Genomic DNA, 27,584 nt, shown 5'->3' on the forward strand with positions numbered 1-27,584 from the left:
CCTAAACACACCTCGAAATCCACAATGAACTACCTCAAGAGTTGCAAGTTGAAGGTTTTGCCATGGCCCTCACAGTCCCCCCGACCTAAACATCATTAAAAATCTGTGGATAGATCTTAAAAGAGCAGTGCATGCAAGATGGCCCAAGAATCTCACAGAACTAGAGGCCTTTTGCAGGAAGAATCTGTGAAAATCCCCCAAACAAGAATTGAAAGACTCTTAGCTGGTTACAAAAAACCAATCAGAAGCTGTGATACTTGACAAAGAGTCAAGTACTGACCATGCAAGGTGCCCAGACTTTGGCTTCAGGCCCTTTTCCTTTTTTGTTATTTCGAAAATGTAAAAAATTGAAATAAAAAAGTAATTTTGTTTAAAATATTGGAGAAATGTGTCATATTTAATTTTTCACCTTTTGGAAATCAGGTCATATTTTACTTTACAGGTCATACTTTACTTTTACTAGCTGTTCACAGCAAACCAAATGGGACCAGGGGAGCCCAAACTCTTGCATGCAACTGTATAGACAGGGTAGGGGTGTTGGAAAGTCTTAGCGAGGAACTACCACATTGCAGGTTTTAGTCTTTTGAGTTTTGTTGACCATTAGAAAAAAATATTTTTTGCATCTTGTCAAAAAGATGATTTATTACATTTAGAATGAGTATACCATTGAATCCAAGTTCTACAAATGTAGTTAAGAAAAATATCTTTTTATAGTAAGCACTCCAGTGTTGTGAGTCCTTGTAAAACAGAAACAATCTACAAATTTTTGGGACTCAGCAATTGGACATGTAAGTGTGTTTTGGATGCCAACTGCATGTCGAGATAGATGTTCCACACATTCAGGGTTCTAAAATACCATCCAAGAAGCAATTAAAGAAATAACAATATAATATCAATAAATCTACTAGGGATGTAACGATTACCGATATTACGGTAAATCTCGGTTAATTTTTACACGGTAAGAATTACCGTTTATGTTTAAATTAATTGCATTATCACAGTGGATTATCAGGATATGTAAAAGCAGCCTCATTCAAGTCTCGCGATGCAGGCGCTGCGTGAATGCGTAGCATGTGTAAACACAAAGAATGAAAACATGGCGGAAGGTGGTGATAGCGGCGGCACTCAGGACATTTTCCCCCCAAATAAACGCACAAAGTCTGAGGTCTGGGCGTACTTTGGGTTACTGAAGAATGCCGAGGGACAGCTGGTGGAGGACAACTATCCTGTGTGCAGAACATGCAGAAAGAAAGTTGCTGCGAAGGGTAGCAACACTACAAATCTGCTGGCTCATCTCCGTGACCATCATCCACAGCTTTACAGTCAATGCAAGTTATGCTACGCAAACGTCAGTTATTGTGTGAGGGACTTCGGTTTTACTAAGATTGTCATAATGTGTAACTCTCGACGTATACGAGACATTTGAGCCGTATCTGTCCTTCTAAACGGCGACTAAGTTTTCCGTTTTCGTTAATACTAGCTGAATAACGTTAGCTAATAGCCGTATTAGCAGCTATGTTGCTAAGTGTTTCAAAACGAAACGGAGCTGAAAACACTGAGCGGAGCCGACAGAATATAAACCGACGTTATGTAACGCTAATTGAGATCAACTATGATTGAATCACTATGATTATGGTTACTGTATGGCGAGCTAGAATCGATACAGACAGCCAGTTCTGCTTTCTCGACATATGCTCAAGGAAACCACATAAAACGCTGCCGTGTTAACCTTTGACCGAGAGCTCTTTTATAAGGTTAATTAAATTCACAGCTCACAGTCTTGACCTAACACACACACACACACACACACACACACACGAGTACATGCACTCCTTTTCTCATACAGGCTCTCACTCACATGCACACTTCTAATGTGTGAATTATTCTGTGTAATGATGACCATTGCCCTTAGGCAGGGCTTGACGCCAACTTTTTTCCCAAGGAGCACATGTACTCCTAAGTTGACAAAGTAAGGAGCGCACAAAGAACTTTAGGGGTACAATGTAAATTGATCAAATAATGTGTTTTCCGTAATAAACGTGATGCAACTAGACATTTACAAGCAAAATTATTTAATGAATTTAATGAAATTAATGAATTTGCTATTGGACGCGTGGCGCCGAGGTGTCGTCACAACACGTTGCGGTGAAATAAAAAAAAAATTAAATTCGAGCGCAGGCTGGCGGCGCGCGCCACTCAGCTCGGTGGCAGAGCGGTGCGCTCTTGCGCCGCGGTAGCACATACACAATGAATGGGTTCGTTGGCGGAGGTCTGCGCTTTGCGCACTCTGTGTGAAAAGGGCTTTATTTCCACCCTGCCCAGCAGCGGTACCGTGGCAAACGGTCCCTAAAGGCCTCTACACATGATCAGCTGTAAAACCGCTTTGCGCTGGCTGTCCCATTGTTTGTCTATGGAGAGGGCAGCAACGCCTGACAAAGCAGCACCGCTACCCTTGGCGTCGTGCACGATATTCATTGTGCCGACAGAGGCTTGGAAAACCGCCCATAACCGTGTCACACGGGGAAGAGGGAAGAGGGAAGGCGGCTGGAGTTCCTCCAACATTTGCGGTTAGATTATCGTATTTTTTTATTGACAAAAATATAGGCTGCTTCGGCTGATTATTTCATGCGCACATATGCCCCTAAATATTTTTTACAGTTCGCACACACCTATTTTTAGTCGCAAATGCAAGTGAAACGCTCGCACTGTTGAGCCCTGCCCTTAGGGTTTTTTTGGTTTCTCCTGCACATTTTGATATCTGTTCTATATATTGTATGTTTTTTGTTCTACTCTTGCATTGTTTTGTTTTATATATGTTTTTTCTCTCGTGCTAATAAGTAAATAATGAATATATAAATTGTTTACATATTTTGCTGACTGTTAAAATGCGCCAGACAAATAAGCTTTGTTCCTGTAATGTGTTTACATACTTTGTTCATTTAAAATAAAATTGTCTGTTGCTGTGCCAATCCCTTGCCCCTTTAATGTGAAGGTTTCATTTTAATATAAGATTTTGGCTGTTAACATTTTAGTATGGTAAGGAAGTTACAAGATTTAGTGAAGTTATTTCAATATATCTATTTTTTGGACATTTTACAGTGCTTAAAAAAATATCGCGATATTATCGTTTACCGTGATAATTTGGTCACTATAATCGAGATATCAAATTTTCCACATCATTACATCCCTAAAAATCTACATGACTGCTAATTTCAATACAAGCTGAAGTGAAAAGAAAAAGAGGGCATTCTAGAATTTTCCACAAACGCAAACAGACCAACAGGACGAGCAGAGACTCATTAGAAAGATTATGGTCCACTTTCTGAGAGGACTGCTCATTTCTTTAGCCATCCATACCTGTAATCTGATTTTCCCATCAAGTAAAATCCATGTGGCAACTGTTAGCTTAGTTAGCTGAAAATGCTGTCACTACAGCTATAAAAATGCTTTTGATTGAAAGTAATGCATCTCACTAAAACCAACATTAAAAAGCTAAAATGTCTGCATCAAATTCCATTAAAAGATTTGAAATGCAAACATTAACGAATCAAATCTAGTAGAGAATATTGTCTGTACAATCCTGCAGTAACACTAATGAGTATAGGATCTAAATGAGGCCATTGCCTTTTGATTGGCTTCTACTATACAGGCCATCGGGTCACTGGGTCGTTATAGTAATCAGTTTGTTGTTTAAGATCAATAGGAAGCAGACTGAACATGTATAATCAATAGGGGCCTGGGGAGGACAGGGTCACTATGGTCTGACGACATCATCAGTATGGTATAGAAAAAGGAACCAGATGGGGATTTGGATTTGGAAGGAACAATCATATAAATAAATCCTGGTTTGACAAACCAGCAGGAGTATCTGAAGATTTAGAGTTTTAAAGTATTACATTTTTAGTTTGAATTTTTTTCTGATTGGTATGGCTACATGGCTGAACTGTCTGAATCATTCATCAAATAATTTGAAAGTAGAAAACAAGAGATTATCTTGGTAAAAATGGAGAGCTTTCAATGTGCTGTCACTGCAGCTAGTAACACTGGTTTCCCATCTTCTCATTTCATCACAACCCAAGAGGTAATATGAACAAGAAAATTGTATTTTAAAATTGCATTTTGCATGCATGCTGATAGCCGAAATTGCAAAGCATTGCTGAAAATACAGGAATCTTAAAACACAAATGCATTGCACTGCTCAATAATCTGGAAATTGATTTGTAAAACTGGCACAGCTGGAAATTTAAGTGCAATGCATGAAGGAGCTAAGAGTTAAAAGAAATTGCTAGAAAAGCTGGTAGCTGATCTGTAATACTGTTAAAAGGCGGAAGTTGAAAACTTAAACTATAAAGGCCGAAAGAAAAAAATGTTTTTTGCTTTAAAAGCATAAAAGGCAGAAAAAAGTTGAATATAAGCATAAATTTCCACCATGGCTGAGCCCGCCTTCAACCTGAGCAGAGGTCGAATCAGGCTAAATAACTCAAAACACCTATGGAGGTGTGCAGGGCCATTAAAGATTTTCAGGAACACTTATTACAAATCACAAAGTATCCAACAACAACAGGTAGGCTACTCAGTGTAACTCATCATTCCAATCCTTAAGGGGACCTCTTGTGCTTTTCATCATTTTTTGTCATATATATCATATTACCATTTTGGATGTTCATATTAAATGTGGCTTAAGTTTCAAATAATGAGGTAAACTTATGTAAAAGTCAGCCCAGTGAGCAAAAACCTCAGGCTGCAGACCATGCTGAATACTCTTCTACCTAGGCTTCAAAATGACTTCACCTCCTGACCGATTCCTTTTTATGGTCATTTGCTCCTGGCATGCTACTGCATGTGTTACATTACATACACTGCTTCTACATGTAGCTACATGCTACTGTCAGGGAAACATGTAACCTTAGTTGCTGATGTTGTTCATTTCTTCCTATTTTCAGATCATATTCCTGCTGGAACATGTATGATTGTGTTTAGAAGCTTTTTATTGAGATTTTTCATGTTAGAAAGTGCCGCGATTCTTCTTTACAGTCATTCTCCAGCTGCAACGATGGTGCAGAGACCATGGATGTATAAAAAGACCTGAATACCGCACTGAGGGCAGGGGCCCTGTTCATTACTATGAATGTTGCTCAGTGGCGCATGAAGCCGAATACGTTCAACAGCCAAGTAGGTTTGCAGCGATATACTGGTTTCAGAATTTTTTTTTGAAGATTTTTAAAAATAGATAAAATAAAATTCCAACACTAGAATTAAGATAAAAATATTCACAAACGAAAAAACACTAATGGCCGGTGATAAGTAGTGTTTAACTTTTGATTGAACACTAAATTAAAACCCTTGGCACATACTGCAGCACAATCAAACAGATGCGCAACTCAGAGCATCAGAAGTGTCTCTGACAGCAGACTCAGAGCGGACCGGTGGAACTGGAAAATGCATATTTTACATCAATAAAATCTATTTTATCATTATTTTGAGTCACACTGTCGAAAGAATTTAGTCGTCTGTGTTCAAGCAGGATAATAGCAGGTCTCCATTGTGCGTCAGGCTTTCTATTTCCTTGTCGGAGATTTTTTCTTTTTTAATTACTACTTACGTTTTTCAAGTGATTTCCCAAATTTGTTGTTGAGTTGTAATATGCCAATTGCTTTTGGCAAATCTGGCACTCTGCTTTCTGGGGGTTGTCGGGGCATATTTTAAAGTGCAACCACACATCTGATGACCTCTTGGACATGTCTGCCAGCTCTGAGTGCGCTCGTTGTCAGTATCAGACTGGTGGGGGTTAGTGTTGCGTTTAAGGCCTCCCCCCCAAAAAAAACGGAAAAAAAGCGCCGGAGCTTCGAATTTTTTTTTTCACAATCGAATCCCGTGCCATCGAATGAAGCTTCGAAGCTTCAAATTTTTTGGGTCAGCCCTACATACTTCCATTAACAAAATAGATTCAAGTTTCAATTAAAGTAATAAAATGTTTGTTCAACCAACAATAACCCTTTTGTTGTCATTCCTTTAGGGTCATTCTGACTGACAATAATAAAAATTCTGTAATATCACAATACCATAAAATCTTAATATTTTCTGAGATCGTTATCATACCATGAAAATCTCTTACAATTGCAACACTACTGCCAAGTATAAAATTACTCAGATGACAGGCACTGCTTCCACACTGTGCAGCCCATGGAGCAGGCACACTAGAGACTTCTGCCAGCTGAATCGGCTACTTCCGTTTTAGCGCTCCACTAACTTGAATGGGGAAAAGATGATTCAATCATGCAGCTCTTCTAGACTTTCTAATTGTTATTGGATTGGATGAAATAAATCCCAAAAGTGAAACGAGTCATTTTACAGGGGTTGTGACACTCAGAAAAATGTATCCACTTATTTATAGACATCTCTTTCGCCATGTAAGTCAATGGCAAACAGTCTTTTTGGGTGGCAGGGCATCACGTGATGGTGTTAATACAGTTTGGCCACCACAAAAATTGGCTTCAAAGCCTGGTGCACTTCCTGAGGGCCTGGCAGAGACATTGAGATGTGGAGGACCCAGAAACACTGACTAATCGGAGCAGACTTATGGAAGGGGCAGCTTAAGGAGACAGGCACTAAAACAGAGCATCTCAGACAGAAGGTGAACACAAGTGTTCCAGCACAAACATGATGAGGAAAATGAAGTGCTTTTTGATCATTATTAAAGCATGTCAACATGTTATAGGAAAAAACCCAAAACACAAGTATGAAACTATAAGAATAGTAAACTAGAGCACTTGGAGAGCGCAGACCTCTGCCAAGCAGCTCTGATTTCCCGCCATTTTATCATTTTAGCCACTTCCCTTCAACCGATCATCAAAATCCGTTCAGAACTTTTCGAGTTATTTTGCAGACAAACAGACAAACAGACCAACACCGGCGAAAACATAACCTCCTTAGCGGAGGTAACAATGTGCAGATGACTGTAACTTAAGCTCATTCTAAAAACTATGAAAGTCACATGATAATTAACAACTGGTCTTAACTACTCCAGTGGAAACAATGTCTAACGTGTTTCTGTAAAACACAGCAATAATGTCGAAACAGAAGGGGCAGTTTGTGCTGTAAACGTTTATGGCTCCCTTTGCTGATCATCACTCCTGCTGAGTAACACATGAGGTAAACCCATCAGGCTGCATTTGGTTTCCACTGTTAAAGTTGGCCTCTAGTCACTGTTTTATCACCTCTGTTAATTTATGTTATCACTAAACACAACACTGTTTTCAAATGTCTGCAATAACCAAAGAAGATGCAGGTTAATAATATTATATTGCATTATTTTGGCAGAATATTTTGATTCTTTCATCAGCCAATGGATGCTTGGAGTCTTTGCTGTATGATGTCACACTGCTGAGGCAAGATAACACATGTAAATTTTGAAAGGGGAAGTTCTGCTGGGGAATTCTTTTCTATGTTCACATGAGTATTTTATACAATAAAACATATTTACACCGTATCATTACATTGTGATCACATAAGTCCACTGTGCGCTCCAAAGGGGGAGGGGGGGCTGGTTTAATCAGCACGATCCCTGCAGGTCCCAGGACTTGGGTTGTGATGATGTTTCAATGGAATGAATGTTAATGTCTGACGTCACAAGATATTCTACCAACTATTTGTCAACGAGACGGCACAGGGAGAGAAGACAATCAAGAAAAGGGGAGAAATGAAGAAGAAAAACAAAATAAAGTAATATTTAAATTGCAACAAATATACAAGATACAAATAAAGGGTAAAGGGATACATTTATGATTAGACTTTTGCTAAAAAAGATACTTCCAGTCTACTGATGTGTTCACACTGATTGACAATGCAACAGAGTGACCAGCTATATCCTCGCTGAGTCGCTTCTGAAGTATTGCTCAAGCACTCGTTAACGTAGTTACACTGTCACAGGCTTGTGTGTGTCTGCTACAAAGCACCTGGACTGAATGTCATCTAAAGTTTGTATTTGGTCAAAAATATGTCTTTGCTTTTGATCAATGTCTGAGCCCTATTTCAACATCACATTTCACCGCCCCATTGCATCCATGTGTGCATGGCAATGCACATAACTATAGCATAGCATCAGCTAACCAAGCTAAATAACATAGTACCACAGCTAGAAACAAAATCATATGATTGGCTGATGCTTCATCATGTCATTGGAGCACTGAAAAAGTTGAGATCAGCTCAACTTTGATTTGTAGCACATCAGGCCTTGACTGTCATGACATGTCAGCTTCATTAAAATCATAGCTGCAAATTAAAGCAACAACAGATGTAAATACACACAGAGACAATACATCTGTGATCAGTTCCCTAATTAAATTTTTAACAATTGTTTCAATCTTTTCCTCTTTTCCAATTACTCATTTTATTTAATGGAAGTGATCAATGTAAGTGCACTTGTCATTTAAAGTCAATTTTTTTTTAAAAAGTTAACAAAATAAAAGACGCCTGGTACATTCGTTACAGGCCTATCAGTCTGTAGAACAGTTTGAACAGTTAGAACAAGAGGCTGCACTGCAAGGTGCAAATTACTCCTTCTCATGGCTGCCTGCACTTTCCCTGTCCTCGCGGCTGCAACTTGCGCTCTCTTCATCTACTACTTCATCGCACTGCTGTACACAATTTAAAAACTAAAACACCCATAATTCATGTAGGAACTGCAGCAGCCAATGTGCAGCCGGCGGGAGCTTCAGGACGACTCAACCACCATGATCAGTTTTTAATGTTTTATCAGGCAATAACTAGTGTAATTTTCGGGACAATTAGGGCAGCATTCGGGATTCGGGACAACTGCTTGGATTTCGGGACTGTCCTGAATTTTTTTACGTCTGGTCACCCTAATTGCTAGTAGCGCCATACACAGCATACTGTAGAAATGCAATGATTCCATATCGCAATGCACATTCTCGTGGGCATCCCAACCCAACCTGTCTGACAAGTAAGTGATGTTAGCTAGCTATGGCTATCTAACATCACTTACTAGCTACAGCTAGCTAAGCAGCAACCTAGAGTACTGTGACCTGCTCTCACTGGATCAAAGTACATTTTGAGATTAACTAAGCTACAAACAGTTGAAAGAGGGGAGAGCTATCTGAGAGACAACAAATGCGATCAGTGACAGTGGCAGCATGTGGCACCTGTCAGGCACCTGCCACACAGATGTCAAGCTGAGCTGCACCACAGTGACACTGTCAGCAATCAACCCGTGTCAACTAGGAGAGTAATGTGCACGGTACGTTACTTAGGAATAAAAAGAGGGTTGGTTTTTCATGACTGTAGCTGACTATAAAGACAGTCTTCTCTTTCCTTTTTATTTCAAAAAAAGGGGAAATCATAACCTCATTGGTAGCAGTAATTATATTAAAAAAATGAAAAACAATAAAGTAGAACATGGTTGCTAAACAGCTGTTCTTAAACTGATGTAAGGTTGCTGACCTGTTGGGACAACACACCACAACAAACTATTTAATATGAAAACTATTTTTTGAGGTGAAAATGTTAAATATAGCCCCATGACACGATGTTATCACGATACTTAGGTAAAAATACAATATTATTGTGGTGCTTAAAGTGTTGCAATAGGCTGAGTAATGCAACAACGTAAATTGCAATTACTTACCTTTTTTTTTACTACGGATTATGTCGTCACAGGAAAACTTTGTCAATATCTATTTTATCTAAAATGTTTAAGTTTACAGTCTGGTCATCTCACTTCATTCATTTTTGCAAACTGTATCTAGTGGGTTGAAAAAGCAATTGATTTATTATTGTTCTAATACACTACCAAAAGTTTAAATTGTATATATAATATTAATAATTTATATAAGAACAAAATCGATACTTAGGGTCTGTATATCGATAGGATACTGCCACACATAATATTGCGATACTATGTTGCTTTGATTTTTTTTTTTCCTCCACCCCTAGCTTTCAACCATTTGCCTGATTTCTGAATTTGCAAACAAAATGAACAAAAATAGACTGTTGTCATTTTACCCGGACAAGTGACTTTTGGACCTAGTCAAAGGAAAGGTAAATTTACTTGTCCCAAGGACAAGTGCCTTAAAAATCTAATGTTGAGCCCTATAATGGCTCACCAAGTTTGCATTTATAACGTATTCCATCAGCTGAGTATCTGTATCTCTCATAGAGAATGTCGTCAGGAAAAGCCACAGATCTATTCAGTCCTGGAAAACTCTCCCTCCAAAGAGAAACTTTTTTTTTTAATCACTCTGACCCTGAGCAGGTCAGGTGTGCTGCATTAGTTACCATGACAATCGAGCCAGATTACAGGAGAGAGCTACCGTCATGTCAACAGCCCTTTTTACACAGAGACTACACTACAGAGCCCCTACAAAGTCCTTTTTTTATGCTGCCTTTGTATTTATACATAGAACCAAATGGTGGTGGCATCATGCCACTCCAGTGTGTGATTACAGACTGCATTTCGGCATTGCGGAAGCAAAAGAGGTGTGACAGGCGTGACATGTACCACAACAGCGTCGGTCTCTAGTGTGACATAAAATGTCCATGTCAGCAGCACTTTATAAGCAATAACATGGCAAAACATGTAAATAACAATAATTTGTCGTCCTTCTTATATGGCAGCTGATCTCGTCCTCTGCTTGGGGGGTAAGGAGCTCATGGACCTCAAATGAGGTCCGCAAATGGGGACGTTTACAGCCGCTGTTCTTCTTGGAGTTAGCTGCTAACTGCTAAGAGCTACTTTTTAAATCTCCCGTGGTGGGTGGCACACATAAAGCGTCCTGTTCTGTTGACTGTCCTGTTTATACAGACACTGTTTCAGTGCTGTTACTACCTGTGGCAGCTTAAAGGAAAGACAATTCTGTCCCCTGATACAGTGAACATACTTCATACACAGCATGGTGAGGCGGCATAACGATAGTAATATTCCTGCCTGGAACAGGCAATGTAAAAGGGGCTACTGAAAACTCTGGCTTTAGGCTCAACATACCTCGCTAACACTAACCCACTCATCTCTCTGCCATTACAGCCCTGTGGTGACAAAGATGAGAACAGAGATAACTGTCCTTTGTGTCATCCAACTAAACTTTTACCAGTGTGGTGTAATCCATTATAATGCTGGATTTAAAGACTAACTGTCATTATATTTTGTATCACTCATGGAACAACTACAAATCTCAGTACTGAACTGCTGAGTTACATGAACTTAAGAGGTGGGGCAAACAACACACCAACACACACACACTCACAACCCCCCACCCTCAGAGTGCTCCATAACCCTGGAAACAGAGGCCTGGTTCATTTGCAGCCAGATTAAAGCTGTTGAGGTGGAGCGGGTGGAAAAGATTATTCCTAGTAAGCAAGAAAAAAACCTTAAGCTCTCCATTAATAACATGAAGAGAGTGTTATTTATAAAAGCTGCCTCAGGGGCTCATTGCTATACACACACAGGTCTAGTATGTTGTAAGCTATTACATTACAACTTTCACTCTGCCACAAGCCCAGCGCTGTGTGCAGATAAACAGCACATACTCTGGACTGACTTAGTGGCACAGTGTGGTTCTGGTTTTATTCACCAGGATTACAGTACAGTAAACGAGGAATGGAACCAAAATTTCAGATCGGCTTAAGGAATGTCTAAATCAAAGCCTTGTAAATCCAACCCAGTGGGGCAACAGTGCAGCCCGTATACTGCGACACTGTGCCACAGCTCAGCTTACCAGCAAGTGGCAAAGGTTGCCAGGAAACACTGTGGCTCACAGTGCTTTCACATTCACACACAAATGCACAAACACACAGATGCAGTCACATATTCATACTAACATTTCAACATGAGTCTGAGCACCTCTGTGCTGTTAGAAGCTTCAGTGGGCAGTAAAGTACTGTTGAGGGAGTATTGTGTCGGTGCAAGCTCAACAAAGCCCTGTGACCCCTGACCCCAGTGGGAGTGTGAACCAACAGGAAGTGTCATAGTAAAAAGACACGTGATAGGCAGGTTGTAAAATACTGCTCTCCTGAGGCAATATGTCTACTGTCTGTAAATGACAAATAAGCAGCACTTTATCAGTATAACATGAGGTTACCAGTAGCCACTGTAGCCATCACAGAAAAACAGCAATGATAGCAAGAAGTTATGAAAACAATTTGATCATTTTGTAAGCCATTTATTGAGTTAGAAATACCAAACTTCTATTGGCTTTTCAGACGTGAAGACGTGCTGCTTTTCTTCGTTTCAATACACTGCAAATTGAATACTTTCACTTTAGCAGGTAAGCTTCACTCACTAACATTTTCCAGAGCATTCAGCAGCATCGTTAACCTGGAAATCCAGATACCCCGCCCCTAGCAAATCCGAATTTGCTCTGCACGGGGATCTGGCCCCGACGAGCAGAGCCCGCTGAATCGCCATCGGACCAATCAGATCAGTCTATCTGACAGAGGCGGGCTCTGGGCAGGCGTAACATGATGAGGACAGTGCTGTGCCGTAGGAGTCGAAAAGTAAACAGCCAAGATGACAGCTGCCTAAGGACCATGTCCATTTAATTTAGCTTTGGAAGAAACGCTAAGCCAACTACACTTATCTTTTTCCTTGAGAGAGGAATAGAAGACTGCCCTAGAAACCTTCGCTTCCAGGGAGGACATTTGTGCTGTTTTGCCAACGGGATACGGGATACTCACTTACTTATTTCTGAGTGTGAAGATGCAAACATGTGCGACACAAATGTGTCTCACACTTACCAACAAATATTACTGCTAAAGATGCCACAAAGCAAACCTCTGATGCTTCGCATGAAAGCAGGTAAACTGTTTTGCACTGAGTGATGGAAGACAAACCCTTGTCTACTGCAAAACACAATTACTAAAACAAATGGACAACAGATAATACAGATTACCATGACAGAAGCTGCAGCATCCACATCTTCTGCAAGTGCTGAAATAATCAAGAGCAATTTTAACACAGAGATCGCATTATAGGGCTGCTACAAAGTCCCTTTTCCTTCCACCTTTGCATTTTTACACAGAACCTATGACGGCGGCATCATTACACTCCAGTGTGTGATTACAATCAGCATCCTGGCATTGTGGAATCAAAAGAGGCATGACGAGCGTGACATGTAAAACAACAGCAGCAGCTTCTAGTTTGACATGTAACTTAAGCCTCGGCAGCATTTTGTAAACAATAACAATGGCATAACATGGCAATAACAATAATTTACTGTCCCTGTTATATGGCAGCTGATCTCGTCCTCTGCTCAGAGTGTAAGAAGCCCCCAGACCTCACTGTCTTCCCAATTTGCAGACATTTTCTGCCACTGTTCATGTCATCAAAATGTCACATCTGTCCTGCCCATGGTCCTGTCCTGCAGACTGTCCCGTTTATACAGTCTTCATTTCAGCACTGTTACTACCTCCCATTGCAGCTTAAAGGCAAGAAAAGTCTGTCCCCCCATTCTGTGTACATACCTTATAAATATATATATATATATATATATATATATATATATATACATACATACACATATATATGTACAGCATGGCGAGGTATCATAATGGTGTGATATTCCCATGTAGAAAAGGCAGTTGAAAAGGGGCTAAGGGGAGTCAGATTAAATATGTGTGGTTAGTGATAACATTAGTGTACAAATCTAAAACTTACTGGAACAATATGCCTTTGATTTGTGATGAATTATGAAAAAAAACCTCCCATTTATTATACATTATTTTTGTCATTTTCACCTGCTCCTGAAATTCAACTGCAAAAAATCCACATTAAAACAGTGAAAAATTAATTTGTTTTAGAAAAGCTTCAGTGAAAACAGGCATTTTAGGCCACATGCAACACTCAACATACTGAAGGGATTGACTTCATCTAGTAGATTGAATACTTTAGCTCAAGTTTTAAAGTTGACAAAATAAGCAATTTGTTTGATCATTTTAATCAATGTAAAGCCATAAACCAATATGATGCCTACTGGGCTTGAAGGCGCTGTATGTAAGAATGTGGCCAAACCGGTTACTGCACTCAAATTCAAAATACTGCCGCGAGTCTTGTCCGCCCCCCCCTCCCCTACAGATTCGAGGTTGCTGGACAGCGGCACGCTGGAGACTGATTTGTTTGCCCACGGGCAGCTGCCGTGGCAGGGCTGCGTTGCCGCGTCCTTGATCTTCGGTTTTCCAGCGGACCGCTCGATCAAGTCCGGCTTCTCTGCTGCTAACGCTGCTGCCGGGATACAGCTGAGGAGAAGCTGGCTGCTCATGCTGGGACACTGCTAATGCTGCTTGCCATGCTGCTGTAGCTCAGTCGTAACTGTAACTGATGCTGAGACTCTACTGACTGCGTGACTGGTAGACGGTGGTGGGTGGGGCAACAGGCTAAAACACAAATTCAAAACATAAACATGATTTGCGGACTGCAAAAAAATTTTTTAGATGCAAATATTCTGGCCATACTATTGTTGTCGGTGAGATCAGTATGTTATATGAACATTATTCCTTAGTCTCTGTGACATATTAGGAGGATTTTACGACTATTTGCTTTAGATTTCTTACATATAGCTCCTTTAACATTGGAAATTCCAAATTTAGGACATTCTGGTTTTTCTTTTTAAACTACCAATTTTGTCATTTTTGTTTTTACTTTTCCTGAGGGATTACATAACCCACTATGACCACTGCTTATGAGACCATTTTAATGCCCACTGTGTTACTTCAAAGGTCATGGCTTCTTTTCAGCCTGGAACAGTGCATACCTAAAGCTAGGTAAGGTCATTTCAGACATCCCTGGAACATTGTTCTGTACGAGTGGAGTCCACCAGCAGCCGGCCAAGGTCCTGAACTTTTAACACGCCTGTCCAACATTCGTCTTTAGTTTTCCATAGCAACCCCCTTTTTCCCAGGACAGAGGGTCCCTCCCCCAAGGACGTTTAAAGGGAGTTAAGGGGGGGGGGAGTGAGTCGATTTAGGGGGAGCTGTCTTGAGAAAAAGGGCGTTTCTAGGGAAACTGAGCGCTCACTGTTCTCCAAGGGCTTTCATGGTTGCCACTTGGCAACAGTCAGCTGTCGGTATTTCAAAATGCAGCTTTTCACGCTCGCCTGCGTGCCGCGAAAAGCCACACACACTCTCAAGAAGTGAGGAAAAAAACGCTGCTAGTGTCACCACAGCAGATGCCTCTTGTATTGTTGCCTCTGGAGTCAAAAGCCAAAGCTATAGCTGTCTGACGTCATGTAAATGATATTCAATTTCAAGCACGCTTCTAAGTCTATTCATTTCAAATCATAAGCCAGGAAGAATGGCCACCTGTCCCACTGCAGCTATGCAATGCAAAGAACAATGCAGCAAGAGCAAAATTTCACACTGATAACCTGTCCCTAAATTTGCCCATAAATCTCCAAGAATAAAATCAACATGTTCTAACAAATGCTTGACTGAATGTCAACTTAACAAAGTTTATTTCAAAGGAGTTATTTGGATGCAAAGCGTGGACGCTCGAGGTTATCTTCCAGATGGTGGACACTCCCTCTTCAGCCACACCCACTCACCTGTCCTTCCTCTGAGGAGACAGAAAAGTAGTCTGCAGTAAACACCAGCTGTTTTCCAACTGACAGACAGAGGAAGAAACACTCTCATCCTCCTTTCGCTCTCCTCCTCTTTTCCGCTCTCTCCTCAAGGTACGCCTTCATCTCTCTAACTCCCCACTTCTTCCTCACAGAACCCCTCTCTGATTGGCTGGTCTTTTCAGCCTCCTTTCCGACAAAAGAAACAAAAGAGGCAGGGCCACCCTCCCTCTTTTCCCCCCTTCAGAGACAAGAAGGGGCTACCAGACCTACAGACCACCCCTTCCAAAGCTGTAAAGACGGAGAACAGCAAATTGGTCACATGCAAAATTTTTACACCAACACACAAACTACATGCAAACAGCATTCTAGCATGTTACAGCATCTCTGTGGAGCATGTACAAGAATGTGCAGGTGCAGAAGAAAATACAAAATCAGAAACTATCCATTGTCTGTTTATTATGTCTACGTCACTTTGTTTACACATTCTGGATAAGTTTTCCAAAAACTAAGGCATGCGCAGTCCAGCCCAAAGTGAGTGAAAAATGTGTGAGAGGTTTCATGTGTGTGTTGTGTTCAAGTGCTTCAAAAGCTGTGGGAACTAGTTGGAGGTTTAGACCCTGGGACTGAGGAGATTGTCACGGGGTGGGGCTATGTTGGCAGTATTACCATAGCCATTTTCCAGTGTGGTGCCATGTGAAGCGGTCACAAGTCCCATTCCACTGCAGAAACTTTAAAACACATAACATGTAGTAGGGGCATCTAATCGATAAAATGTCTGCCCCCTTGCTAGTCAGCACCAGAAATATTAGTCGGTTAAACCCATTATAATTTAGATGTTGTTTTATTAACTTAAAAGTGACTTGCTATCATTTCTGTCAGATAATCTGCAAGATTCCTTGTGCCCCACATTTCAGAGGCAATTTATTCATCTCAGATGTTATTTTAGTGGTATAGTTTAGTTTTGACTGAGTTGCCATCATGTTCACATTCATACTGCATGGCGTACTTAAGCGGCATTTAAAATCCGACATGGTTGTTGAAGATTGTGATTAAAGGCTTCAAAGGGCTCTTAATGAAGACAATATTTTTTTGGACAGTGTTTCAAATACTTAACCATAAATTGCGCAAAATTTTGACTGTTTTCTGAGTGTTTTCCCTTTTTTTTTTTTTAGACTAGACGACTAGTAGGGCATTAACAGAAAAGTCGATTTGTCGACGTGTCGACATCAGTGGCACAAGTCGACACCCCCCGGGAGGAGTCGACAAGTCGTGTGTTTTTTCCCTCTCTCTCTCTCTCTTTGTGTGCTTGTGTACGGAATGCAATCGCTGCCTCTGATTGATTTATGCTAATACTTTATCCTTGACTAAAGTGAACATACTCGGGTGTACTATAAGCGGAGCAAACTCCAGTCATTCGGGCTTTCATAGTCAAGCGCACTTCCGCGTTGTAGTTTCCTGTAAATATCCCCGTGAAAAATCCCCGCGATGTGAAAAATACATGCCGAGCAGTCACTGGTGCGCGGAGTGGAGTCCGCGCAGTCGTAAAATCTGAGCTTTGCGCGCACAGGGCTTGTGGACGTCCGCTTTGAGTCCGCGTGGACCTCCGCAGAGTCCGTTCCGCCTACGTTCCGCCTGAGTATGCTCGGGCTTTGACAGACACACATCACATGTGTGGAGATACTTCACTTTCCTCCACCGTGTCAATGTGATGACGTCATCAAATGACTTGTCGACTCGACTTTGACTTTATTGACAGATAAGTCGACCTGAAAAAAATCAAAGTCGTTAATGCCCTAACGACTAGTCTTAATTAAAATTTTTGTTTGGTAGACAGGGCAATTAGTCGCCAGGAACATCCCTAACATGTAGCCATTATGTTGGGTTCTGCTTTCCTTTCCACTGCTTTTCGCCTGCCTTGAGGACAAGTTTACTGACCTAAATTTTGGCATTGCTCAGAAGGTGATACTAAATGCAAGTGCCAGCTACTTTCAGGGGTTGATGGCAGAACTTGCGATCATGACCATTTAAGCAGATGTGTGACTGCTACGACAAAAACAAAACAGTAACCACCAACTTTACTACTGCATCTGTATCAACCAAACCAACCAAATGCTACATGTTAGTGGTGTTTGTGCAGTGGGAAAAGGAGCTAAAGAAGGAGCTAACACAAAAGCCTCACCAGGATCTCAAAAACTGAAACTATGGAAAAGCCCAGGTTAAAGTAGTACTTCACTGCTGGAAAGATGGCCTTTTCATAAAACTGGGCTGTCTCTGAAGCAGAAAGATACAAATACTTTTGAAATTGGAGCTAGATGACCAGAGAAAACAGAGAAAAAAGGCTGTGGCATTCGCTTTTGCTCAGGAGGTAGAAAACCCACAACTACCAGAATGCACTGCCCCTCATAATGCAAACTCGTCTATTTGACACAATGGTGGCCTGCTGGTAATATCTTATATTACAGTTAAACAATAAGCTAAAACATGTTTTTGGAAGCATTTTAGGTAAAAAACAGGCGACACAGTAGAATCTTGGTTTTTATTTGATCAGCCCTGTCTAGTTTTGCCAATTGATCTCAGTTTTTTCAGCCTAGCCTTTTTTCTGCCTAGTTTTAATGTTTGATTAGATTAAGCAGGGATATCAAGGCACTGGTTAGTAGGGGTGTATATCGCTGGTTTCATTATGATATAATCATATCGATTCTTTGGACAATATACGATATTTGCCAATATTACAAAGTCTGCCTCAATACGATTTCAATATGATGCGATTCAGGGGCCTGCGTTCGATATGAGACAATATCATATGCCCATACAATACAATCAATTACAGAAGAAGCTGCCATAGCTTTGTTTTTTGCTTTTGGCCATAAAAAAACAACAACACATAAGTAATGTCAGTAACTGTAACGGCTTACGTGCAGTAAAGTTTACTTTATACTGACTCCACTAACACACATTACACAGCACATGGGATAAGTTTGGCTTCATGGCTTTTTGCCAGAAAGTCTTTCTGGGAGAAATCTTTTCATTCTAACCCACATCAACATAAAATTTCAGGGCTGTCTGTCTTAAAATCCCAAAGACAAACTTCTCCAAACAGCCATAAAACATGGATTACAAACAAGATCATTTAACAAAAGTATGAAATTCTGCTCAATAATGACTGTCAACGTTCATAGACATGTCAGTTGTTTTTGCTTGTCACCTATTATTGGCTCACGCACGCGTTTACATTGCATAAATTAGCCTAGCTGCTAGCGGACTTTCCTCTATTTATAACTTAACAAATTGTGTGTATTATTTAAACCAATGGTGAATAAGAAAAAGTACAAGTCGCTGTACCTCCCGACAAAACAGCTCAGTTGAATTTCAACCTGCATGCGCGTTTTTTCAGCCGCACATTGTTGAAACAGGGCAGCTAATGTTGCTGTAGTGGGAAGTTAGCAGAGTGAGATGCCTGGCAGGTGTTAGGCCTTGTTTTATCTTGTAACGTCATTGTTTACATACGGCATGCGTTTTATCTGCTGACCCATATTTTCTCAGATCCCGTTTATACAACAACGATTTCAACTGAAAACGGTAAACTTTAGTTGCGTTTTGGCTGATCGTTTACATGACAGCAGCGTTTTGGGTGCCTGAAAACGCAACGTTTTGAATATGGGTTCCAGACTGCAGTTTTTTGGAAACAGGACCGTCTCCATTGTCATGTAAACATGCAGATCCTCTGAAAACGGAGACTTTTTGCACATGCGCATTACGGTTCCAGTCACTAGGCATGCGCAAGAGAGTCGACAATCAAAACAATAATGGCGGACTCCCGAGCTCTGTTTGTGCTGCTCACCCTATTAAATTTCTCTACGCTTCTACAGCAAAGTGTACATTTACTGTAGCAACTCCACCTCGTCGTCTGTCCAGACAAATGTTCATGCAGTTGCCATTTTGTTTTTTTATACATCACCGCTCTGTAGAGGGATTCGCATGTGCGCAGGCGCGTGTTGTTTCATTGCGAAGTCACACCGCCAACTACTGGCCTGGCATGTATACTGCAGCGTTTTTGGTCATTTTTGCGGATCCGTGTGCACAGCAATTGTTATCAAAACGTTGTCGCCAGAACGCGGAACTTTTTTCAAAACGAAAATGAGAAACAATTCCGTTTTCAGCGGACCGTTTTCGTGTAAACAATCCTCAGAAATCAAAAATATTTCCATACTGCTGATTTCTTCCCGAGTAAATAACATTATCCTCATCGTCTTTCTCTTGGCTGCTTGCCATCTGCCTGCCGCTGTTTGACGGTGACACAGCCTTCAAAATAAAAGCACATTCTAAAGATGACGATGATGATATATGTTTTCACTTTGCATCGATGATACTGGATCGTTGTTTATTGAATCGATATATCAATCCAGATCGATGGATTTTTACACCCCTGCTGGTAAGATGGGGGGTACTCTACCACAGTTCATTCACACATACTAGCCACACTATTTTGATACAAAGCTGGTTGAACATCGGCGAAGTACCCCTTTAAGTTCGAAGGTGCAAGGAAATTCAAGTGATTGAAAGTTACAACAGATTCTTTTTGGCAATGTGCTTTTCATTAAAAAGCTGACACTTTGCTGTGTAGTCAATGTACCATGTCATATAGTTTTTACACAACCCTCCCATGGTAATCAGGCATATTTTATCACTACATTACAAATGCACTAATTAGAATAGCCCAATTAATTGCTGGAGCCAGTTCTATCAATATGCCAGTATAAGAGTTCCATGACGATGTTCTTCAAAGCGCTCTCCAATATTAAACAAAATTAGACTGCATTTTATGATAATGTGCATTTCTCATCAAAGGGGCTCATCTCTATTTACATATCAAAGTGTATCATCAAAATAAAAAACAAGTTAAAAAAAATTAATTAACAAACTTCCTTTTTTGTGGTATTTTTTACAAAGCTGTATTACCAGTTGTCACTCGTTTACCGAGCTGTGTTAACATTGGTGTCCACAGCAGTGCTATAGCTTTTTATTTTTGGGAAACAGAGGCACAGACTAGTACTCCTGTTGGGCAGTGACAGTAAGGTAAGTTTAGGGTTAGAATGTAAATTGGAGTTAAAAGCAGGGCTCTGATGACTAGGTTTGAAAAGCAGGACGTTAAAAAACAATTTCACCCTCAAAGACTCTCATGCTATTAGATATTATGAGTCCATGATGATCACTGCAATCCAGAAACTCAGTGATGAGATTACCTTGCTGTTTAACAGCTTTCAGTTTTTGTTATTTGTGTTCTATGTTATCGGGTACGGCACTCAACACCAACCTGGGAACAGGTCTAAACATGGTGTATACAACTGGGTTTTACACATAGGAGACAGTGAAATTGATATTTATATTAACTAGACTGCAAGAAATTGACAATGATAGGAACAATGTATTGTCCTTAAATACTTACTGAGTAGCAATCTAACTGTGTCCATAAAGTACAGAATCTATCCATCTAATAATGTATCTACACTGATCAGGGTTTAAAATTAGAGTCCATTTGGATCAGATTTAGATTAGGCTTTAAGACAGTAGAGAGGATTAAAGCTTTAGTTTAGGGTAGAGGAATGATGTCTTTATGCGACGGACCTCATAAGTACAGAAGAACAATGGCGTGCGCATGTTTGTGTGTGTTCACTGCTCCCTCCGCCCCCACCTGCCCCAGGTGGAGGTCTCATTTTCTCATTGCAAGTGCAGTGACAAAGCTCTTCTGCATGTCACCCAATCTCACTAGCCAGGCCTCTTTCTCTGAGGGCCTTCTGCAAATGGCGGGTTCAGCTCCACACACAGATGGGAAATGATACGGGAACCTGTGTATGCATGAATGCAGGCATGAGGGAATACTGAGAAAATGAGAGCTGCAGAAAGCTAGGAGGGATGAATTGTGTAAAGGAAGGATAGGATGAAATTGCTTGAGTTTTGCGAGAGAGAGTGATGTATGGAGGTTACAGAGGGATGTGATTGAGAAAGAGACAGCAGGGTATAAGGGAGAGAAAACGGATCAGATCATGCTGAATGCCTTCAGTAAAAGCCACTAGTTCTTGAAGCATCCCCTACCACTGTAAATTCCCCTATCTAAGTTTTCCTTCAACTATATCCTCAACGTTATGCAATACAAACACACAGCTTCCTGTTCATTTTAATTATCCCAGAAATTAAAAAAATTTCTGATTGGTATGACAGATGGCTTTTAATGCAATGATGTCCTTTAACCTGAAGGGCTGGATACAGCTTGGTCCAAATCAGACTCAGATGCAGACATGGACAGGGTTAGTGTTCATACTAAACTTGGTGTCTGCATTCATAGACGTAGACACATGTGTTTGGCAGCACATACAGTCCATGTGTATTTATGACGTGTCATAAATTCTGGGCTACATACTGGGCAGAAACTGACATTTTTATCACGCAGGCTATTGAGGACATGGATATGGGGATATAATCTAAGCTAACATGTTGTCATTGCTATAAGGAATAAGCAAGTTAGAGGCATATATTAGAGCTGAAGCAAATTCAGCATGCTCTGATTTAGCAGTTGGCAACAAATTACATACAAAACAGTGTGCTGTAGCTGCTGAATTCATGCGAAACTGGCCAATAATCTGACAGTGAACTGATTTAAAGCTTCAATCCACTTCAGCAGTGCCTGTAAGTGAATTCCCACCTTGGCGATTAATGCTTTTTTTTTTTTTTAAACAAACACGCTCCAAGGGAGTTGTGGTTACACTCCCTCTTTTCCTTCTATGCATCCTGAATTGTACCTAGAGTTTCAACAGCAGCCAATCTTTAAAAGTGCTCCAACTGTCAGTCACCTACAGCCCAAATTATACTGAATCTGTGGGGCCACAAAGTGACTCACATGCATGCAATGTAATATAAACAGAACCACGTGCACATCACTTATCCAAGTCCACATCCATTTTTGGACTATATAAAGCCCATAACATTTTCTGTGCAGAAAATAAAACAGACTTTTACTTCCTGGATGCTGAAAATAACTCCTTCAGCTCAGGTTCTTCATTCACCACACCCTGACCTCTAAATACTACATCCCTGTTTCCTCTCCCACCCATCGGTCACTTCTATTGTGTCTCATTTTTCTCTGTGGTGTTTGGGTTCAAAACATAAAATTAGAGCAGATATTTTTCAAACTAAACCTCTCAATATTGGTGCCTATACAATATCTGAGTTCCAGTACTATGATACTTTACTTGGCAACATTTCTTAAAACAAGCCAAACTTCTTAATCAGTGATTAAGGTTGTCTTCACACAAACAGCAAGACAAGGACTAAATAATGTCCAGCGTGCTTTTACTAACTTTAGTTTTGACATGCAACCACTAAGTTATTCTTTCTAGTTCACTTTCAGTTAAATGTGCAACGTGATCTCACAGAAATATGTGAAATGACCACAACCTCTGAATAACACATAACATGTTGGCAGCATGTATTGCGTTCAAAGTGTATGGTGGCGACACGGTTGGGTTTAGGCACCAAACCTTCTTGGTTAACTTAAGAAAACATTGTTTTTGCTGTTAAAATAACTATGCTTGTTACCGACGAGACAAAGGGATGTCAGCTATGTAAAATGACGTAACTACATTTAGTTAAAAGAAGTCCACGTTTACTTTTAGTTTCACACGGGACATGAACAGCTGCCTCTGGGGTGAAAGTCCCATATTTGTTTTAGGGATGTCAACGGGTAAAGATTATTTGTTATCTCCCAAGAATATTTCTGACCAGTTATACATGTCAGTCAATAGGCTAATTTTACTAGTCTTCAGTTTATTGCAATGCGCACCACCTAGGTCTGGTAGGAGCTAGCTAGCTGCACGACTCATTTGGCGAATACCGCTTGTAACCCAACAGTGTTGCTATGAAAACATTGTGCCTACCCTCCAGTTTCCCACAAGGTTGCCACAGTGAGTAAGTGGCTCAATTTAAGTAGTAAAACCCCTTTAGCATTGTTAACTATATTATCAATGTTGCTCTGTTACCACTGTTAGCAGTGTCAGCACGGCTAGGGGTGCTAACATAGTTAACAATGCTAAAACAGTTTTGCGGCCAAAACCGTGCCACTAGCAAGCTAATGTTTGCTCTCTCCTGACCTGGGTTGTGTGCGCTTTGAGAGGCAGCGCTAAAGCTCACGGAGTCAAAGGAGCGCCGGACGAAAGGGAAAGGCCCCTTGTATTTCATGTCTTTTTTTTAATTAATAATAATAACCATTTAATTACTGGTTAAAGGGTGCCAGCCTGTCAGAAGCAAAGTTAACCAAAACTGATATCCCAAGTTTGTTTGATCCATCCACTAAACTTGGGCGGTATCAAGGTATACCAGAAATCCCGTCAGTATGATTGTCAATACCGTCATACATAGAGGCATTCCGCATTGTATGTAGTGCATAGTACGCACCACTAGATGTCAGTCTCCAGTCTCCAGTCTCCATTGGTGGAACAGGCAGCTGAGCTAAAAGGCACCATGACACAGAGTGGTGGAGGAATAACACCTGGGCCACACTAGCTGCAGGGGCAGTGCGTGTGCATCATGGAACCTCTTGAGGGGTTTTTTTTGGTGCCCATCCAGGGCCGAAACAAGAACTCATAACAAATGGCCAGCAACTACCGAATGAGACTGTGGGGAAAAACAGTTTTCTACATGTCAGTGAATAAGGGGTTTATTTCGGCCAAACCAGAGCTGGTGATTGTTAGAACAATGGAGTAACTAACTGGCTGAGTAACGAAAGTAACCAAGATGGTTTGGGTGAGTTTTATTTTGTCTGTCGAGTGTGAGTAAACAAGGCAATTAAGTCAGTCTCAGCACCATGACTGAGACAACTGACAATTCAAAAGGTGTAAAGTTGTATGTCTCTGTTTAATAAGGAAAACAGATGTGAGAATATTACTTTTCGCAACACTCTGTGAGTTTCTATTGTGTATGTATTGGTTTGAAAAAGCAAGAAGAGCTTACGGAAGGTTGCCACCATCCTGACCTCCTCTGTGCATGTACTTTCTCACTCTTTATACTACATATGGGGTTGTAACAATAACTGCGTCATGATGTTCAACCAGGGAATTCATGTTAACACCCTGCAGAAGATCCTAATTGACTTTCCATTGACATTGGTTCTGTGATGCCAACATGTAATTTCAACGCATTACATGCCACCGCAGCATGATGCGGTGTTAGCAGGTCGTGCTCATTTCACAAATTTCCGTGACTCCAGGTTGAAATGTTTGACATACAATCTCTTCAAGTATGATATGTGTCAGTAATATTAGTGAGTAAAAGAGTTATTATGTAGTTCTCAGTAAATCCAGTTCAAGCACAGGAGGCAGACTGTGCTTGGGTAAACCATCACATCATGTGTACCATTGCTTAAACACTGACCTTAGTTACACCGGGTTCATTCATGACGGAACAACTGCAGAGCAAACACACACACACAACTTGAGCTGCATGTGACGGAGGCATGCAGTGTTCCCTGAAGAGTTAATAATTCACAGTCATACAGAGCACTTCACGTGCTGCTTCAAAGACATTTCCTTCAATCTATTCTACAATCCACAGCACTGCATATATCTAGGTCCCCATTTACATATCTGAATAATGAACAGGCAAACCAAGCCTAATTAAATCCTCAGAGAATCCTGGGGAGTGTTATCACTGTTCTTGTTATCAAAGAAAATCCTCAGCCAAAAAATAATAAGGCTTTGCTGATTCAGATAATGGATGTGGAAAGGCCGGAGCTTCTTCCTGTCCAGCTTGGGGCTTAGTTGTAATGTTCACCGTATAAGCAATATGCAGAGAGATCTGGGTGAATCCAAATGTGACTACAGCCAGTCAAGTCTGACTTTCCAGGCACAGCAGCGCTTTCATACCAGCCTACCCAGTAGCAACGAAAGACAGGAAACCATCATATATTCATGGTGCTGTGACTTCTAGGGAATTCAGCCTGAAACTCCCCATCAATATGCAAAAAACAAAATCACCCCCTCTGAGCTGTCTTTTTTTGTCTCACTGTTTGGATGTACAAATGTGCATAATCACTGCATGAATTAATTTGTCATGGAACTCTACTACAGCATCGAACACATGTATACCACAAGCATTCAACTACCAATCTCATTTAATGATGCCTTAAAGCATTTCCATAAAATTGACAATAACAGACACTTTCAACTAACTTTGTCCTCATATGAGGCTATATTTAATGTCTGCTATCTTGAGATGTCCTACAACATAGTGGTGGTACATAGCAGAAGGGGCACCTCGTATCAGATTCCGTGCCCGTCTTTTATCCCTCTGCTCAGGGTTTGCACCACCAGCATATTGTCCCTAATCTTGGTGCATCTGTTGGCTCGCAAAGCCCCATTAAACAGCCAGACCACTCTGATAAGGTTACTGACTTAATGCTCAGTGACATAATTAAATTGAGTATTTAATCTGGCCATGGGAGTGGAGGAGCCTTCGACCCCTGCTGGGCGAGCAAAGTGTTCACATGTCCAGTCTCAGCCTCCTTCGTAACAACTTGTATATTGATCCCCTTCGGAGTGATTGTGCTCTCCAACAGGCAAGATGTGTTAATTTCATTAACAAAAAACTAACCCTTTTTACCCAAAGATCATGCTGTAGGGCCACTATAGGGTCCCTTCTTTATGGCACCTTTGCATTTTTACACAGAACCAAACAACAGCATCATCATGCCACTCGGGTGTGTGATTTTAGCCAGCATGCCGGCATCCCAAAAGCAAAGGGGCGTGATGGGTGGATGTTTAACACAACAGCATCAGCCTCTGGTGTGACATATGACACACGTGTCGGTAGCACTTTACAAACAAGAGCAATGGCATAACATGGCAGTAACAGTCATTTACTGTCTCTGCTATATGGCTGCTGATCTTGTCTTCTGCTCTGAGGTTAAGGAGCTTACTGACATTATTGTTTTACCAATGTGCTAACAATTTAGCCACTGTTCTTCTTCTTAGCTGCTAACTGCTTCCAGCTGCTTATTTAATCTTGCGTGTTGGGTCACACGCATAACAAATCATCAAAACATCACACCCATCCTACCCATGCCAGCTGTCCCTTTTAAGGCCCTGTCACACCAAGCTGATGTTTGGCCGTCGGTCAAAGTTGGGCCCTTGGTGAGCATCTGCTGCCCTCGTCATTGTGGTGTGTCCATCGTCTCCACTACTTGGCCTTTTTTCCGCCGATTCAGCCTGTTGAATCGGCATTTGCACAATGGAGGCCTTCAGCGAATGAAATCACTCTGATTAGCAGTTCAGCTCAGCGCGTGAAAAGAGAAACGGTAGTGAGGAATGTAAATAAAGAGCTAAAGTCGAGTGGGAGTAAGGTCAAAACAAACTTAGGTGAGGTAAGATAATTTTTCTTTATCCATTGAGCTCTTTAGCAACAACGTTTCCTGATGGGTCGTATTGTTCACTGGTGCACAGTAAATATGCTCTGTTCTTTTAACATTAGTGTGTTTTTAATATGCTAACTGACTAACTTGCTTCAAGGTGGTCTTCCAGTTTTCCTTTTTGAATGAGGATTAGAGACGACCACCGTCTGCTGGTATGCAGGGGTATGTCCTTTCATGCAGGTGCAGAACAAATGCGCTTGCTGGCCATCAGTTTGGTGTGTTCATGTGCAACTTGCTGGCCAAGACACCTTGACGAGAGGCAACGAAGTGGAGGGGGTCTCGTTGCCACTAGTTCTTCAACATCATTTTGGTTAGGGATGCACCGAATATTCGGTAACCGAATATATTCGGCCGAATATTGCAAAAAAAACACACATTCGGTATTCGGTGGAATAAGTTAAAAGCAAGGCCAAATAATAGCGGCGTGTTTTGATAACGCAATCAAACAGCGTGCCGTGACAAAATGTCGGCAGTGTGGCGATCCGTCCGTCACCGCACTCGCATTTGCGACTAAAAATAGTTTTGAGCGAGCAAAATAGGCTTAAATCATTCAGCACGCT

At 41.0% G+C, this 27,584-nt stretch overlaps 1 protein-coding gene across 6 annotated transcripts in view; it reads right to left on the reverse strand.

Moving 5' to 3' along the window:
- Window positions 1-27,584, reverse strand: part of plxnb1b (plexin b1b) — a 167,070-nt gene that overhangs the window by 133,105 nt on the left and 6,381 nt on the right. The window contains exon 1 of one of the 6 annotated variants that reach the window (XM_050036906.1): window positions 15,549-15,608. The exons of the other annotated variants lie outside the window; for them this stretch is intronic. The gene's annotated coding sequence lies outside the window, so the exon portion shown is untranslated. Of the gene's footprint in view, window positions 1-15,548; window positions 15,609-27,584 lie in introns of those variants that run through there. 6 annotated transcript variants of the gene reach the window in all.

This window comes from Epinephelus moara, chromosome 24, assembly GCF_006386435.1.
Source record: "Epinephelus moara isolate mb chromosome 24, YSFRI_EMoa_1.0, whole genome shotgun sequence".
Classification (NCBI taxonomy): Eukaryota; Metazoa; Chordata; class Actinopteri; order Perciformes; family Serranidae; genus Epinephelus; species Epinephelus moara.